Source organism: Triticum aestivum, chromosome 4B (assembly GCF_018294505.1).
Source record: "Triticum aestivum cultivar Chinese Spring chromosome 4B, IWGSC CS RefSeq v2.1, whole genome shotgun sequence".
NCBI lineage: Eukaryota > Viridiplantae > Streptophyta > Magnoliopsida > Poales > Poaceae > Triticum > Triticum aestivum.
The window spans coordinates 49246148-49264327 of NC_057804.1; positions in this window are offsets into that span (position 1 = coordinate 49246148).

The window sequence follows — 18180 nt, forward strand, 5'->3', positions numbered from 1 at the left end:
AAATCAACAAGTGCTTGAGACTTCACTACCGTCCGAGGCACGTACTTCAGTCCGTGTGGCCCAAGCTCTATAGCCCACTTGGCAATCCGGCCAGTCGCCTCCCGGTTCTGTATAATATCACCCAAGGGAGCTGAACTGACCACTGTGATGGGGTGCCCTTAAAAATACTGCTTCAACTTCCGACTGGCCATAGAAACACCATAGACCAGCTTCTGCCAATGCGGATACCTTTGCTTGGATTCAATAAGCACCTCGCTGATATAATAAACCGGCCGCTGAACCGGATATTCCTTGCATGCCTCTTTGCGTTCCACCACAATAGCCACGCTAACTGCCCGAGCATTGGCCGCTACGTATAATAATAGTGGCTCCTTGTCGACCGGAGCTGCAAGAACAGGCGGATTGGCTAACTGCCGCTTCAGGTCCTCAAATGCTTCATCAGCAGCCGGACTCCAAATGAAATGGTCTGTCTTCCTCAGCATTTGGTACAAAGGAATGGCCTTCTCTCCGAGGCGGCTGATAAACCGGCTTAGTGCAGCGATCCGGCCTGCCAAACGCTGAACATCGTTGATACATTTTGGTTTAGCTAGGGATGTAATAGCCGTAATCTTCTCCGGGTTAGCCTCGATTCCTCTATTAGACACCAGGAAACCCAGTAACTTGCTTGCCGGAACACCAAAGACACACTTGGCCGGATTAAGCATCATCTTGTAAACTCGCAAGTTGTCAAAGGTCTCCTTCAAATCATCCACCAGCGTCTCCTTCTGTCTTGACTTCACTACAATATCATCCACATAGGCGTGCACATTGCGGCCGATCTGTTTATGCAGGCAATTCTGTATACACCATTGATAGGTGGCTTGGGCACTCTTGAGCCCGAAGGGCATAGATACATAGCAGAAGGCTCCAAAGGGAGTAATAAATGTTGTTTTCTCCTGGTCCTTAACCGCCATCTTGATCTGATGATATCCAGAGTATGCATCCAAAAAACTCAAACGCTCACAACCCGCCGTGGCATCAATGATCTGGTCAATACGGGGGAGGGCAAAAGGATCTGCCGGACAGGCTTTGTTAAGATCTGTGTAATCCACACACATACGCCAAGTGCCGTTTTTCTTAAGAACCAGCACCGGATTAGCAAGCCACTCTGGATGGAACACCTCAATAATAAAACCAGCTGCTAAAAGCCTGGCCACTTCCTCTCCAATGGCTTTGCGTCTTTCTTCGTTAAACCGGCGGAGGAACTGTTTCACCGGTTTATACTTAGCATCCACATTAAGAGTGTGCTCAGCGAGTTCCCTCGGTACACCTGGCATGTCAGACGGCTTCCATGCAAAAATGTCCCGATTCTCACGGATGAACTCGATGAGCGCGCTTTCCTATTTGGGATCCAGGTTGGCACTGATAGTGAACTGCTTGGACGAATCGCCGGGCACGAAGTCAACAAGCTTGGTCTCAGCTGCCGATTTGAACTTCAGATCTGAATCATGCTCTGTAGTTGGCTTCTTTAAAGGGGTCATATCCGCCGTATCAACATTGTCCTTATAATACTTCAACTCCTCCGTGGCACAGACTGACTCTGCATAAGCCGCATCACCTTCCTCACATTCCAAAGCGACCCTACGGCTCCCATGAACCGTTATGGTCCCCTTGTAACCCGGCATCTTGAGCTGCAAGTAGATATAACAAGGCCGCGCCATGAACTTGGCGTAAGCCGGCCGGCCAAACAAGGCGTGATACGGGCTCCGGATCTTCACCACCTCAAATGTTAGTTTTTCCGACCGGGAGTCGTGCTCGTCCCCAAAGGCCACATCCAGGGCTATCTTACCAACAGGATATGCAGATTTGCCAGGCACCACACCATGGAACACTGTATTTGATGGTCTGAGATATTTGTCTGTTAAACCCATGCGACAGAATGTCTCATAGTACAATATGTTAATACTGCTTCCTCCATCCATGAGTACCTTGGTGAATTTATAACCCCCCACCTGAGGGTCTACCACTAATGCTAGCTGGCCCGGATTATCAACCCGGGGCGGGTGATCCTCTCTGCTCCACACGATAGGCTGCTCCGACCAGCGCAAGTAACGTGGTAAGGCCGGTTCAACAGAATTCACCGCTCGCCTGTGGAGTTTTCGGTCGCGTTTATCCAAACTAGTTGTGAAAACATGATACTACCCATTGTTCAACTGTTTTGGCTGGCTCTGATAACCCGACTGCTGCTGCTGCTGGCTGTTCTGATTATTCTGGTGATTGTGACCGCCCTGATTGCGACCTGAACCGAAAGCTCCATCGTGATCCGGCCCGTGGAAACCGGATCCTGAACCGCCACCTGATCCGTGATCATACCGGAAAGCATTAGAGTTTTTGAACTCCTGCATGATATAACAATCTTTCCAAAGATGGTTAGCCGGCGCCTCCTTCGTCCCGTGCTTCGGGCAAGGCTGATTCAACAAATAGTTCAAACGGCCTGCGTTAGGATTGGGAGCCCCATTACGATTTGCCGCCTTACCTCTGCGCCGCTGCCCCCTGTCCTGTGCATTAGTGTTGGCCACAAAGTCCACGCTGCCATCCGCCTTGCACTTGCCTCCATTTCCATGACCCGCTAGTTTGTACTGCTGCTGTTTGGAGTTGCTATTCTTCTTTCCCTTTCCTGCTTCATCATCATTAGGCTCGGGATCCTTGGTACTGTCCGAATTGGCATACTTCACTAAAGCGGCCATGAGGGTTCCCATGTCATTACAGAACCGCTTCATGCGTCCCAACTTCAATTTTAGAGGCTCAAACCGGCAGTTGCCTTCCAGAATTAAGATCGCAGAGTCAGCATTAATCCTGTCAGACAAGTGCAAAATTTCTGAAACGCGGCGCACCCAATGGGTCGTTGATTCTCCTTCCTCCTGGACACAAGCCGCCAGGTCTACTATGGACTTGGGCTGCTTACATGTATCCTTAAAATTCTGTATAAACCGAGCCCGCAACTGGGCCCATGAGCTGATAGAATTGGGTGGTAGGCTCTTTAACCAAGTACGAGTCGTGCCCTCAAGCATCATGGTGAAGTATTTTGCACATGCGGCCTCATCCACGTCCAGCATTTCCATGGCCATCTCATAACTCTCTACCCATGCTTCAGGGGGTAAATCAGCGATGTAATTCGGCACCTTGCGTGGACCCTTGAAATCTTTGGGCAGGCGCACATTACGTAGAGCAGGGATCAAGCAAGGCACTCCCAAAGCAGATGTGACTCCTAGTCCGGCGAAGGTGGTAGAACGAACCGGTGTAAGTTGACCCGCATTATCCTGGGCTGCTAACTCGGCCTTCCTTTGCGCTCGGGCCCGGTCCACCACATCCTGCGCATCACGGACACCGCCTGCCGGGCTATCGCCACAGGCTGCTTCACGGCCTCGCGCATTGCTCGATACGGCGGGTTCATTCAAGCGCCTGCTATAACTCCGGCTTGGACGGGGTGTAGAGTGGATCCGATCACGGCTGTATGAATATGCTTCCTACTGAATCAGCGCAGTCCGGAGAAGCTCCTTAACCCGGCGCGTCTCTATCGCTTGCGGAGAATCCCCTTCGACTGGGATGGCCTCTAACCGTGCAGCGGCCGCAACAAGGTTGTCCATAGGATTCGAATAATGACCCGGGGGCGTCTGGACCGGCGGAGGAACCACAATGTTTTGGTGAGGAGGTTCCATCAGGCGAGGTTGGACCGTCGCCCCCGGTCCTGGTGCCTCAATCCGGTTTGTCTCCGGGTACTGCGGCGGATTACTGGGTCCAGCTCCTGGAGTGTGAAAGAGATTTCGGGGGTCAAACCCTAACGGCAGGCGTGATCTGTGCTTCCGCTTCAAAACCTCCTGTGATGCGTTCTGGTCAAGCATGAGTTTATAGGCCTGGGCGTCCAAAGCGGCCCGCTCTGCAGCCATCCGATCTTTTTCTGCTGCCAGATCCGCTTTGGCTTGCACGATCTGCTCTCTCACCTTCGCAATTTCTGCATTATGGGCCTGCTGATCCGCCGGATTGTCCTCTGCCATAAGCGCGGCTAGTGCATCAAACAGCTCAGATAGAACTTGAACCAGCGGGCGCATAAGGCCTCCTGACCCTGCTGCTGCTGCCGCTGCTGATCCGGAGAGCATTGCTGCGGCGGTCGAAGAGTGATTCGCCGCCTGTGTGCCGGCCATGAATATTCCAACCCGGTTGACCTGGCCCGGGGGGTCCGGAATACTGTCGCCATCGGAACAGCCCCTAATCTGGTGGTCTTGCAACTGGTACAGCGATTCGGTCTCTCCGGTCGAGGACTCGTCATCGGAATAGACGACGGTCTCGCTACCGTGTTCTGATTCGTCCTCACGCTCTCCTTCGTGGACGACTCCAACGAAGACACGCTTCACGGCCGGTTTAGCCCAGGTAGATCTCGCACGCTGAGCCGTCTCGATGAGGTTGGTGCAGATGTCCGGCTCAGGCCCAGACTCACCGACTTTGCCAATGAAAACGTGTATGCCACCAAAGGGGACCCGGTACCCGTACTCGATCGAATCGGCCTCGGGACCCCATCCTGCGTCGTCGATGTAGATCCTGCCCCGACGACTCTTGGTCATCCGGCCCACAACATAGCCTTCGAGTCCCTTGAGCTTGCCCTCCAAGATTGTCAAACCATCATGCGATAGCCCCACGGTGGGCGCCAACTGTCGTGGATTTGTCACGGCAGATGTCCTAGTGAAAGGACTTAGTCGTGGAGCCATCGCCACGGGTTTACTTGAAGGGGTTAAGGCGGACACAAAGACACGAGGGTTTTATACTAGTTCGGCCCCTTCGATGAAGGTAAAAGCCTACGTCTAGTTGTGATGGAATTGATATGATCTCGATGGCTAGGGAGCAGACAAGCTTCGCCTAGGCTCGAGTTGTTGTTGTCCCTGAACCGCCACCGGGTCGTCCCCTTATATACACGGGTGCCGCCCGTCGGTCCATAGAGTCCCAACCGGTTCATACTCGTATCCCGGTTGGTATCTTTCTATTCCTAACTTACAATACAAGTTACACATCAGGTCGGTTTATGGCTACAGATTCTAAACCGACTATGGGCCTTGGGCCTTCATCTGCTTATACCACTAATGAAATTAACCCGGCCCAAGTAGGCCAGTTTATGCCTAGTGGTAATATCCCCAACAGATGCCGAGGAGGATCGGAGTGACAAGGGTGTGGACTCTGGCAGAGATGGCCTCGGGCGGGGTTGGGCTATGGTGCTGCGTGGCACTCCGGCGAGGGGAAAGGAGTTGGGGCGAGCAGCTGGACTTCGGGGAGGCTACTGGTGGTGGCAGAACGGAGGGGAAGGGCTCAACTTGCCCAAATCGAGGAGGGGCAGAGGTGGCGGCCATGGCGGCAAGGGCGGGCTTAGGAGCTCTTGGAGCTCGGGGAAGTAGCTAGGCGGGGCACTGGGAGGTGAATGAGGCTGGTGGTGAGCTCAAAAGGCTCGGGGAAGGGCTTATATAGCCGCGGGACGAGGAGGCCGCGCTGGCACCGCCGCGAACGCGTGTTCGGGGCCGTGGACGCGTGTGCTCACGCATGAGCTCGGGGGAAGGCGATGGTGAGCCAGAGGGAGGAGCTCACGGGGTAGAAGAGGTCGAGGGACACAGGAAGGAAGACGACGGCGACGAACCGGGCCAAGACGCCACTGTGCTCTCATGGGCGTTCGTCGGCGAGCGTCGGCGAGGGGTTTTACGGCGAGGGAGAGAGGTCCGGGAGGACCGCGACGACGCAGTAAATCTATTAGACATGCTCGTGCTCGCTGAGACACCGAGCAGAGGAGGGGCGCGAGCAAGAAGCCATTCTGGACGCGGCCATTGCACGCCAGAGAGGTGGCACCATGCGCACTGGTGCACACAGTGCCACAAACGATGCCAAGAGATGTCTGGGGGTTAGCCCTTCCTCGGTAGGTTTCAACTAAGGTGGTAGTTTGGTTAAAACTGCTACAGTTAAATGGTAGTCACCCTCTGAAGTTTACTGCAGTAAACTTGGGTGAGCACTAGTGATCAACAGGAAGGGTTTTGGGAGCAATGGAGTTGTCTGCGAGGTTGAGGTAAAGAAGGACTTTAATCCTGGTAAGTTTGAGGAGATTTGGATAAAGATTTAATGTAGTTGCTTAACAACCACATAATCTGGTCAGAAATGAAGATCATGATGATGCTATCACATAGAGTATCAACTTGGGCTAATATTGGGCAAGGCAGGGTCATTTGGTCATATGAAGATGCTGTAAAAAGCTCATGCCAAATGGCCAAGCCAAAATGGCACTTGCTTGACAAACATCTCTGCTGACCAGAAACTTGAAATAATTTTGGTGGTCAAATGGCTTATTGAAGTGATGCCAAATTGGGTGGAGAGATGTTTTATGGGTATAAGAATGATCTGATAATTTATTAGGATTTTTGAAGCAATATAAAATATACTTGCTTCACAACCTGAAAATATTGTCAGAATCAAAGATTTGCTCCTGTGCTCACATAGATGATAGGATGGGGCTGCGAATGGGTGGAGGGGGTTAATATGAGCACATTAAGGAGTGTGAAAAAGTTCATCTCATTTGTATACTCCTAGCTAGTACTTCCTTCACAATGGCTTCTGTTTGACAGAAACTTTGAAAAATCTTTGAGGAAGATTGGCTAGGCAAATAAAGTTGAACTTGTGCATGAGGCAATTATTTGGACATATAAGCATGCCCAAGGAGTTGGGGAGCAATCAAGAAAATATAGGTGGCACTTCCTTCACAAAAAACCACACTGGACAGAAATGAAGAATAATTTTTGGGGAATTATTTTTGAACATGGCAATGAAAAGTTTTGCAATATTTGATCAAGATATGACCCAAACAATTTATGAGAATTATTTGGGAATTTTTGGAGTGATGGAAATATAGGTTGCTTCACAACCTAGGGCAATTTGAGTTATTCCTTTAATAGAAAAGGAATATTCCCAATAAAAAGAATATTGGGATTTGGGCCAAGGTGGAAATGGAAAGGTCTAGGGAAGGATTTGGATATGACAAGCCACTCTGGAAACAAAGAAGAGGGCATCTTCTTCAGTTTCCAGACCACAAAGCCACGAAAAAGAAAAACTCAGGCAAAAACCTCGGAAAAACAAAAGAAAAAGAAAGGGTCAAAAATCAGGCTGTCACAAACCTTACCCCCTTAAATAAATCTCGTCCTCGAGATTTGGTTGCTCAGGGAACTAGTATGAATATTCTGACTTAAGGAAACCGTTTCCAACTCGGGTATCCTTGCTCCTTTATTGTTGTTCCCACTAAATTTTTATTTGACTGGCCCTGGGGTGGTTTGCTTTACTGTATCCACATTCTGACAGATCTTACCTTGCTTGTTCATGCTTATATAGGCTCCAATTTCTTTTTAGATCTGCTGACGAGCTGAGTGTGATTTGATTATCACGACTGAAATATATGTCCGTCTCACAAATCCAAAAGTGATTTCCGCTGGGTGTGCCACCTGGCACTGACAACCTTTCATGTAATGATGATCAGATTTTTCTGATGAAACCTCAAGCTCTAACTCATTGCATTGAGTTTCTCCACTAAATGCAGGTCCTTTGGGTTCCCAACAATGAGTTAAAACATAACCGTTTCCTAACAGATTCTGACTCATCGCAGAAGTTTCTGAATCATCTTAATTGGTTCCACTGTCGTGAGTATCAGATCCGTACCAAAAAAATTTGATTGTCTCCTATCGCGGCCAGCATAAAGGGTTTGGCCTGTATGATAATATCTGCAGACTTGACTGACGATGGTTCTGACGAAAAAAAATTGTTCACGACAGGCTATCCATGATGATTCATATAAGTGAGGACTCAGACTTCCAGATTGTTATTCCTCATGCCGATTACTCATGTTGTAGGCATATCCATGTAGATCAATACTGACTTAGACTGTCCGGGGGATCTGCACCATGGGGGTTATGTACAATTTTCATACCTGCATCACTGGTCTTGCTCCTTCATTATTGTTTTCTTGGTCTGGACCTTTGGCTGACCATTAGAGTAAGGTCATATTGTTTCTTTGTATGACCATAGGTATTATCGGTGCAATTTTTCGGCAATCGAAGTTTATCCTCATAATCCTTTGTCACACTGTGGTGTATACTGGCTTTATTCTCGTAACCATCCTCACGTGGTTGTCAGATCCTCATCCGAGTGACTTGTAAGAGCTAGATGGTATGCTCATTGCATATATATGAGGACCTGATTCCAAGACAGACGTGTATTCTGACTGATTCTTGATTCTGACCAAAATGTTGCAGATCTGATTCTTGGGATTCACTGCCATATGCTGTTAATTCACAGTGTACTACCTTGTACCAATGTCTTACTGAGGAAGATTTGTTGGCTTGTGCTCGAAACTTTCATCGGACAGCTTGCTGAAGAAGACTAAATATCGTGCTTCAGACGCTTACCCCCTTAAAGACTTTGCTGGGGAAAGACTCAGTACCTTATGCTGGAAGCTTTTGCGGTTGCTTTACTGAAGAAGGCAGAGTACCTTGCGCAAGAAATAATTCATGTATTGTACTGAGGAAGATAGTTGAATTTTGCCTTGGAAGCTTCTCTGGTATCTTGCGAGGAAAAAGTGGGTTGCTTACACCAGAAACTTCTTATTGTGATATGCAGACCGATTTCCACATATACATACCATCTTAATATTTCTGATGTTGATTTCTTGTATGAAACAGGGTTTTACTGGTCCTCCTTTCTGAGTATATGCCATATTTTTGTTTGCTTCCACGTAAATCGAGTTCCAAAATCATCCTCAACGAAAAATTAAACTTGTATCTGAGCCATACCTTTGATAATATTCTGTCAACCTTGCACACAATTTATCTTCTTGCTGATTTAATCGTTTTGTTGGGATGAGTGAAAACTTGATACTGATGGCCCATCCAAGATTTCTTTTGCATTCAGACAAGATATTCCCAATTTCACTGCAATCAGCTGATAATTCCATTCTGTTTAGCTAAGTTTCCAAATATATGCATTTCTTGCTGACTCTTCGGGTCCGGTGTCAGTTGACGAGCAACTTTAATAGGGGAAAATTTTGTAACACTGAAGGCCCAAAGAAAGGAACAACAGAAACGACTAAAACAAAAGCACACAAGCATACTACTAATATAGTTAATCAAGCAATTATCACATATTAATGCTAGTCACACAATATGCATGCCTACTTAAGCACACCAATTTCGCGGAATCTCCGGTACTACGATCTAGCATGTTGTGATGATGTGCACGAGGACGAATAAATGTGTGGAAGAATTGGTGTAAGCATTGCTACACCAAGTGCTAGCTTAGCCAGGTAGCAACCTGAACTAGCTTAGAGGCGAGGATGTACTTGGTAATCATGTAGTGGGACACGAAGGTCGCACCCGCATTATTATCAAGCGGACGGAAAAAGATCTGTACTCGTCCAAGAAATAGGATAGCGGGGAAAAGTTGAGGCTGCTGACATTGCCCTTTCTTGATCACTAAGATCATTAAGGGTTGCCAACACGACAAAATAAAAGAACGATCGGGATAGAAGCATGCCTATCACCGAAACGATAGACGGGACTGAAAGAAAGACATCGGTGCGATACCTGAGCACCATTTTTGCAAATGGTGTTGGGATCTCTTGGCATCACTCTGCTGGGACAGAAATGACACCAAACACCGAAAGAAAAAGGAACTAGAGAAATGCAAAGGTTGAGCTATAGTGGATCCGAACCGATGCCAGCTACACTCACCAGATAAACCGTTAGTACAAATACTAAGGCTATATGCATGCTATGCGACAAACAAATGCAGCAATCAAGTGCAACAAACAAACTGGGGTCTATACTACCACTTTCTAACATTCACGCGGTCTAGGGCATCATACAGCCAGACCTGCTCTGATACCAAGCCTGTGGCACCCCGGCTCAGAGAAACCGGAATGCCCCGTATTCCAGCCCAGAGATCGAGGAGAAGTCTTCTAGAATACGGCACTCTTAGCATAGAACAAACCAGCTTTCTATTATTACACGAATATGAATACAAGGTCTCCGATATTACAATGAATAACATCGGTACGGTGACACTACGCCATCCTCACTTGCTCTATGCAAGCAGCAGAACAACACGATGCAGCAGAAGAACTCTAGCAGCGGAACAACGATGACGGTGGTGAACTCCATTCCGCAAGGACTCTGGCTGGAACGATTATCCTAGCTCGCACGAACGGAAACCACGACAAACAAGCAATCAAATCCGGCGTGACCTGCAAACTGGCATGACATGCCAGGTCAGTACATTGAATGTACTTGCAAGCTCACAAAAAACCAGAAGCATTCAAGACAAACAACAGCATGGCAATTACAGGTTAAACAGGAATTATCATGAGATCATCAGAATAACATGGCATGACAAACGTATACATGATACAACTAGAACAACATGAGCATATTAATCCGACAATACTATCATGCAACATGATGACACTATATGCACCACTTATCCTGCTCGGGTTACCTCGTAACCATCACGTGCATCACTTACCAACCTCGAACATCACATGATCATCTCAGGATCAAACCAAGCTTGGTATGAACAATACCGTAGTGATCCATAAATGACCACAAGGAGCTTGATCTTTACCCACGACTCTCGCACAACATCACGAATATACAACGACTCGGTATCCTCGATACCACCGTGATCCTTTCGGCGATCACAACCACGACCAACACTTGGTCCCAAACCGTGATCCTTATGGCGATCACAACCAACTTATCTCATTAATCAAGTTATTCTTATTACTGTTGACTCATGGTGTGACCTATTTTCGACCTGGGCCCTTATCCGCGGGCGCGGCTATCGTAGATTTAATATACACTCTGTAGAGGTTAGTACACTATACCCACACTACGGAACCCATGACCTCGCTCTCCCATTCGGGTGGACTGAGGGAGTCCTGGATAAGGGGGTATCCCGACAGTCGGACTATATACTTTGGCCGGACTGTTGGACTATGAAGATACAAGATTGAAGACTTTGTCCCGTGTCCGAATGGGACTCTTCTTTGTGTGGAAGGCAAGCTTGGCGATCTGGGTGATATATCTCCTTCTCTGTAACCAACTCTGTGTAACCCTAGCCCCCTCCGGTGTCTATATAAACCGGAGGGTTTAGTCCGTAGGATAACAACACAATCATAATCATAGGCTAGCTTCTAGATTTTAGCCTCTACAATATCGTGGTAGATCAACTCTTGTAATACTCATATCATCAAGATCAATCAAGCAGGAAGTAGGGTATTACCTCCATCGAGAGGGCCCGAACCTGGGTAAACATCATGTCCCCAGCCTCCTGTTACCATTAGCCTTAGACGCACAGTTTGGGACCCCCTACCCAAGATCCGCCGGTTTTGACACCGACATTGGTGCTTTCATTGAGAGTTCCTCTGTGCCATCGCTGTAAGGCTCAATGGATCCTTCAACCTTCAACAACACAGTCCAGGGTTAGACTTTTCTCCCCGGACAGATCTTCATGTTCGGCGGCTTCACACTGTGGGCCAACTCGATTGGCCATCTGGAGCAGATCGACAGCTACGTCCCCGGCCATCAGGTCAGGTTCGGACACTTGAATTACATGGCCGATATCCGCGGAGACTTGATCTTCGACGGATTCGGGCCTACATCAGGAGCGCCAAACGGTCATAATGAGTGCGACTTAGATCTGCTGTCGGACGGTATTCAGGATATCGCCCCAGCAACTGCTCCAGACCTAAATCCGGAACAGATTCGCGTCGTCCGAGGACGGGTGGATGGACCCCACCATGGAAGCCGCATACTCATTGGCGCTGGAGCCGAACACAGACTCCACTCCTAAGGAAATCTGTGTCACCGGACCCCCGGAGTCGCCTCCGGCCGTAGGTTCCGGACCGCATGCATCCAGGCCCATCGAATCTGATTGGGCTCCGGTAATGGAGTTCACTGTTGTGGATATCTTTTAGCACTCCCCCTTCGGCGATGTGCTAAATTCATTAAGGTCTCTCTCTCTCTGTCAGGAGATACCTGGCCGAACTATGTCCGGCTCGAGTGGGAAGCAGGCGACGAAGAAATTTGTTACCCACCCACCACCCACTTAATAGCCACTGTCGATGATTTGACCGACGTGCTTAACTTCGACTCTGAAGACATCGATCCTATAGACGATGATGCAGGAGAAGAACAAGAACCACCGCCCACAGGGCGCTGGACAGCCACCTCCTCATATGATATACATATGGTGGACACCCCCAAAGAAAACAATGGCGATGAGGTAACAGAAGATAACCCCTCAGGTAACAAATCAAAGCATGGGCGTCATCGGCGCCGCTCTAAGCCCCGCCACGGCAATACCGACACAGGAGAAGAAAACAATCCGGATGGTGCCAAAGATGAATACAATCCTGATCAGCCTACCTTCAAACAGGTCGAACAGGAAGATGAGCTAGCTAGTCCAGACGAACAGGCGAAAAACGGAGACTTGAAGGATGACAATTATATGCCTCTCTCCGAAGATGAGGTGAGCCTAGGCGACGATAAATTCGGCATGCCTAAGGATCCCATAGAGCAGGAGCGCTTCGAGCGCCGGTTTATAGCCACTGCAAGAAGCCTGAAGAAGAAACAACAACAGCTACAAGCATATCAGGATCTGCTCACAGACAGACGGACTAAGCTCAGGGCAGCCGAGGAATACAGACTCGAGCGCCAAACAAAATGTTACCCAAAGCGCAGGCTACTACCTCAATTCGAGGAGGAGGCACTAAAGCCCGAACGCCAGCCTAAACCCTGCTGCCAAACTTACTACGGCCAGGGGCTACGCGCAGGACCAGCGAAACACACTAAACAACAACATAACAAGCACTCCTGGCACATCAGAGGCCAGAAATAGCATCTGCAAACCTCGACGCGACAAACATAAAAGTCCCAAGAACAATGATGACACCCAAGACGCGGCAGTCAATGCAGGAGTCCGTGGCTCTCAGTCCGGTCAGCGGGAGAAGACACTTCACAATAGTAATTCGGGCCCATTCGGCCTGAACCACATACTTGACCACCCATGTCAAATTCATGGTACACCACAAACGACAGCCAATCACACCAATAGAGAATGTTGGGTCTTTAAACAAGTCGGCAGGTCAGGCGCCGAAGACAGTAAGAGGGGGTCTCAGAGCAAGGAGCCCAGATCATCAAGCAATAGAGGGCAAAAGAAACTTCTTCCGCCAACCAAAACAGTGAACATGATAAACACCGTACACATCCCCAAATGGGAGCAGACATGCACTCTTCGGGACGTCGACTCAACAAAGCGAGTCACCCCACCATATAAACATACAGCCGATCATCTTCGATCGACTAGACTGTCTAGCCAATATCAACCAGAGGTCTCCTCCTATTGGCGGAGACGGCAGTCCAAGCTTGCTACACTAGGACACAGTGCGCCGGACAGGAATTGATCATTCGAGGATCAGACCCACTAAAAACATCACTTCAAGGTGTCATACCAGGTGCGAAGGTCAGTGGCACAGGCCCCGACACTCTAGAGATAGTCTTCGAATCACCAGAAAGTCACCATACCGAAGAGTTCGTCTTCGACACTATCCCTCTAGGCAGTAGCTATTACACATCGCCAACACAAACTGTGATTCGACGCAGTATCTTGACATGCCTAGGGCAATCTTAAAATACCAGGACCACATGACGTAGTCACAATTACGGGCAAGACCAAGCTTCACCTCGGCGCCGAAGAGTATTCGGCCACTTTAGCAACAGAAGTAGCGAGTCATGGCTTTTTCAATCAAACCTTGATTCGACAGCCAAACTCCCAGACACCAATAAAGGAGTCAGAACTACTTCATGATATCTCAGCCTGATCAGGGCTCGGATAAACCCTCCAGCATAAGCTGGGATGGGCCGCATCCCACGGTTCAGCCGCTCCGGGACACATAAACGCTTCTAGCATTTTCTTTGCAGGTTCGCCTTTGCGCATAACTGGACTGGCGACACGGAATCAACTCGGATGCACAAAGGGGGAATCTTCATACCCCCCCCCCCCCCGAATAGAGTCCGGATATTACTTCGAATCCGTACACAGCTCCCTACCGTCTGGTCCCAACAGGTACTCCTGTCATGCCTCTCCTTTATAACATGCACCGTACTCATACGCATAGCTGTATTACTTGAATACAACATGTAGAGTCATTTAACGCTTATCTGCTATCATTTCTCATTGACTTCTTGTCATAGTGGCATCCAAATGTCTTGTTATGCCTTAAAACGTCGGGGCTTCATTGTACCCGTACTATGGCAACAAAGCCCGACCACCTTCTCGGTCGCTCGGCACCCCGAACTTATAGCATTATATGCATCAGCTCCGAATCATGTCTTGGGTCAATAGTTGGGTTTGCCGGGCTCCCATGTTTTGGTACCTTACATTCCGCAATATCGGCTAAGGTAGCGTTGGGAGAACTACTGCGATTGTGTCCCGGTTCATCCGAACGAGCACCTCAGTAGAGAAAGCTGAAAACTGACTGTCATGATAAGGCGAGAGCTGGTCAGCTGTTCGATAGGTTGTAAAATCTTTAAGGATTTATTCCGCATAATGCCATAATAAAATGTAGAGTGCGAAGGATCAGTCTACCGATTTATTTCGTCCGCGGACTCGGGGCCACTTTAGTAATCCCGGATGCATGGACATGTTCGGACTTCTTGTACTCACGAGTTTACCAGGGGCTGGGCCCTCCCACTCTGGGCTGCTGTCGGTAGCCGTGGTGGACGCCTCTGGGATGGGTGTTCTTCCCCTCTTAGGAAAATCAGCCTCTAAGGATGAGGAGGCTGTCCTTTTCTTCCCTCCCCCATAGGGGACTCATCCTCTTCCTCCTCCTCGTCCTCTTCGGAGGAAGGATGGTCACTGGAGTCTTCGGACTTTGTGTCCGAGGCACCGTGACAACGGAGGCCACTCCTGGTCTCCTTGGCCTCTTTGTTGGCCTTTTTCTTCGGCGCCTCGTAAGGCGCTGGGACCAGCACCTTCGTCAGAAGTGGTCCTGTCGGTTCTTCCGGCAGCGGGGCCGGACAGTGTATCCGCCCCGCCTTCTTCGTCCATCCCTAAGATAATTGTGGAAAAGCACATTAAAACATCTCCCACGGGACATGGCAATGAAACAAGCGGATGGCCAAGACATAATGATGACTTACCGGACTTGCGGGGCGGGACAATTGGTACTCGCGGTCCATGGCGGAGTCTGGCCACGGTTTACCAAACTTAAAGAGCACCTTCCAGATACCCTTGTGTGAGGAGCCGAAAACTTCTCGCAGGGTCTGGTGCTTGGCCGGGTCATACTCCCATAAATTGCAGCTTCTGTGCTGACAAGGAAGAACCAGGCGGACCAACATCACCTGGACTACGTCAACAAGTTTGATGGCCTTGTCTTCCATACCTTTGATGCGTGTCTGGATCACCGAGAGTTCGTCGAATGACGAACAGTTCAAGCCCTTCTTGGGCCAGGACGTAAGCCGCAAAGGGGCTCCAGATTAGAACTCAGGAGCAGCGGCCCATTTTTTGCCGCGCGGCTTAGTGATGTAGAACCACTACTACTGCCACTCCTTGACGGAATCGTTGAAAGTACCCGTCGGCCATGTGACCTTGGGCATCCTGCTCACCATGGCGCCTCCACACTCGGCGTGCTCGCCATTCACCACCTTGTGCTTCACATTAAAGATCTTCAGCCATAGGCTGAAGTGTGGCGATATGCGGAGGAAGGCCTCGCACACAACGATAAACGTCGAGATGTTGAGGAAGGATTTGGGGGATAGATCGTGAAAATCGATCCCGTAGTAATACATGATGTTGCGAACAAATGGGTGAAGGGGAAACGTAAGCCCATGGACGAAATTGGGGAGGAAAACGACCCTATCATGGGGCTCCAGAGTAGGGATGATCTGTCCCGCCGTCGGAAGATGGTGGCCGATTTTCTTGGCCAGATACCTGGCCTCCCGAAGTTTTTTAATATCCTTCTCCCGGATAGAAGAGGCCATCCACTTGCCTCCTGCTCCGGATCTGGACATTTTTCAGAGAACCTTTGTTGGTGGGGAAGATGAACGCTTGGGCGCTAGGGCTCGGGCGAAAGGAAAGGGACGAACGGAAGGAGAAGAAGGCGTGGGTAGAAAGGAAGAGACCTTTCCTCTTTATAGAGGCGATGAAACTTTATGCCTCCCCGCTTGCCTAATAAAACCTGTTCATTCCCCACTCATCGTGATTGGTGGTGTGGTTGGGTTACCCATGCCCGTATTGAAGAGAATCGCGCGATAAGGGGGGCACGATCTCTGCTTCGATAAGACGTGCCAAGGAAACCGCCTCGCAATATGCACAGTAGCTGGTTGTGAACAACAGTTCGAATAATGGCCGGGCCGTGGCGTGATGACACGCTACGAAGAGTTGTCAGCAGATTAGATTCGTGAAATATTGTTCTCTCTACGGTGGTATGTGGAATTTATCTTGCAGAGCCGGACACGATTTAAGTGTTCGAAGATTACTTTGGAGTATTCGGAGATGGAACCCGCCTTGCAATGCCGAAGACAATCTGCGCGCCGGACTCATCGTCATTGAAGCCTGGTTCAGGGGCTACTGAGGGAGTCCTGGATAAGGGGGTATCCGGACAGCCGGACTATATACTTTGGCCGGACTGTTGGACTACGAAGATACAGGATTGAAGACTTCGTCCCATGTCCGGATGGGACTCTTCTTTGCGTGGAAGACAAGCTTGGCGATCCGGATGATAGATCTCCTTCTCTGTAACCGACTCTATGTAACCCTAGCTCCCTCCGGTGTCTATATAAACCGGAGGGTTTAGTCCGTAGGACAACAACACAATCATAATCATAGGCTAGCTTCTAGGGTTTAGCCTCTACAATCTCGTGGTAAATCAACTCTTGTAATACTCATATCATCAAGATCAATCAAGCAGGAAGTAGGGTATTACCTGCATTGAGAGGGCCCAAACCTGGGTAAACATCATGTCCCCAGCCTCCTGTTACCATTAGCCTTAGACGCACAGTTCGGGACCCCCTACCCGAGATCCGCCAGTTTTGACACCGACATGGACCAAAGGCGTTCCGACAAAACCGTCCTACTACCATGACACTCTCCTGGCCACTCCGACTCACTCCCCACTGGGCTAAGTCATGGGTGGACCCATGTCTACCTCCAGATACAACGATCACCGTTGTCGCCCGTCCCACACGGGGACACGGATCCAAAAAAAGAAAACTCAACAATGGGCACAGAAGGTTATGCCTGCTTACCGGGCCAGGGTACAGCACGCCCATAACCTTCCCTCGTTGGAGGCACTAGCGAGAGGCACGACAATAGACCCAGTTAGGACCGTCCCATACCGGTAAGCGTGGTTGCACTGGTCAGCATCGATTCAGCGGCACGATGACTCAGCCAACAATTGTTCAAGTTCAATTTGATCTGATTAACTTGAATGCAAATATGCTGAGCCATGATAAAATGCATGAACATGATATCAACATAATCATGACGGTATCACATAACTATCCACCATATCAACAATAAATCATATCCACTGACCATGGCATACTGACTAGCATCATCATCACCAACATCAACATGTACTACTAGCAAACATAAACATATGAAAGGTAATACTAGCAGGTAGAACATGATAACAGAGTACAAGACAACATAGCTCAAAAGTGAACATGCAAATCTAAACATCACCAGAACAACGATAACCATCTTTTCAACAAGCAAACATTTAATAAAGATTCAAGTTGAAAATCATGGCTATTGCATGACTATCATGCAAGTGGGTATTGTGGCTTGCTTGGGGATGAAGAAATCACCGAGAGAAAGTGCGAGAAACTTGCGGAACGAATCACCGGAAATCGTACTCTCTTGGAGGGGGCTGAATTAGGGCAGGGGCAAAATGGTCATTTTGACAGTGTCAAACCATAGTGAAAGCATGACCAACAAAACGGGCTCCACGAAACAAAGAAGTGGGCTTTGGAATCACCTCATTTGGAGCTACGGGTAAAAAGATATAGCCCGACGAAGTTCAGGGACCAATCTATAAAAAGAATCTCTACAAACAGGCCCCTGAGCTGAAAA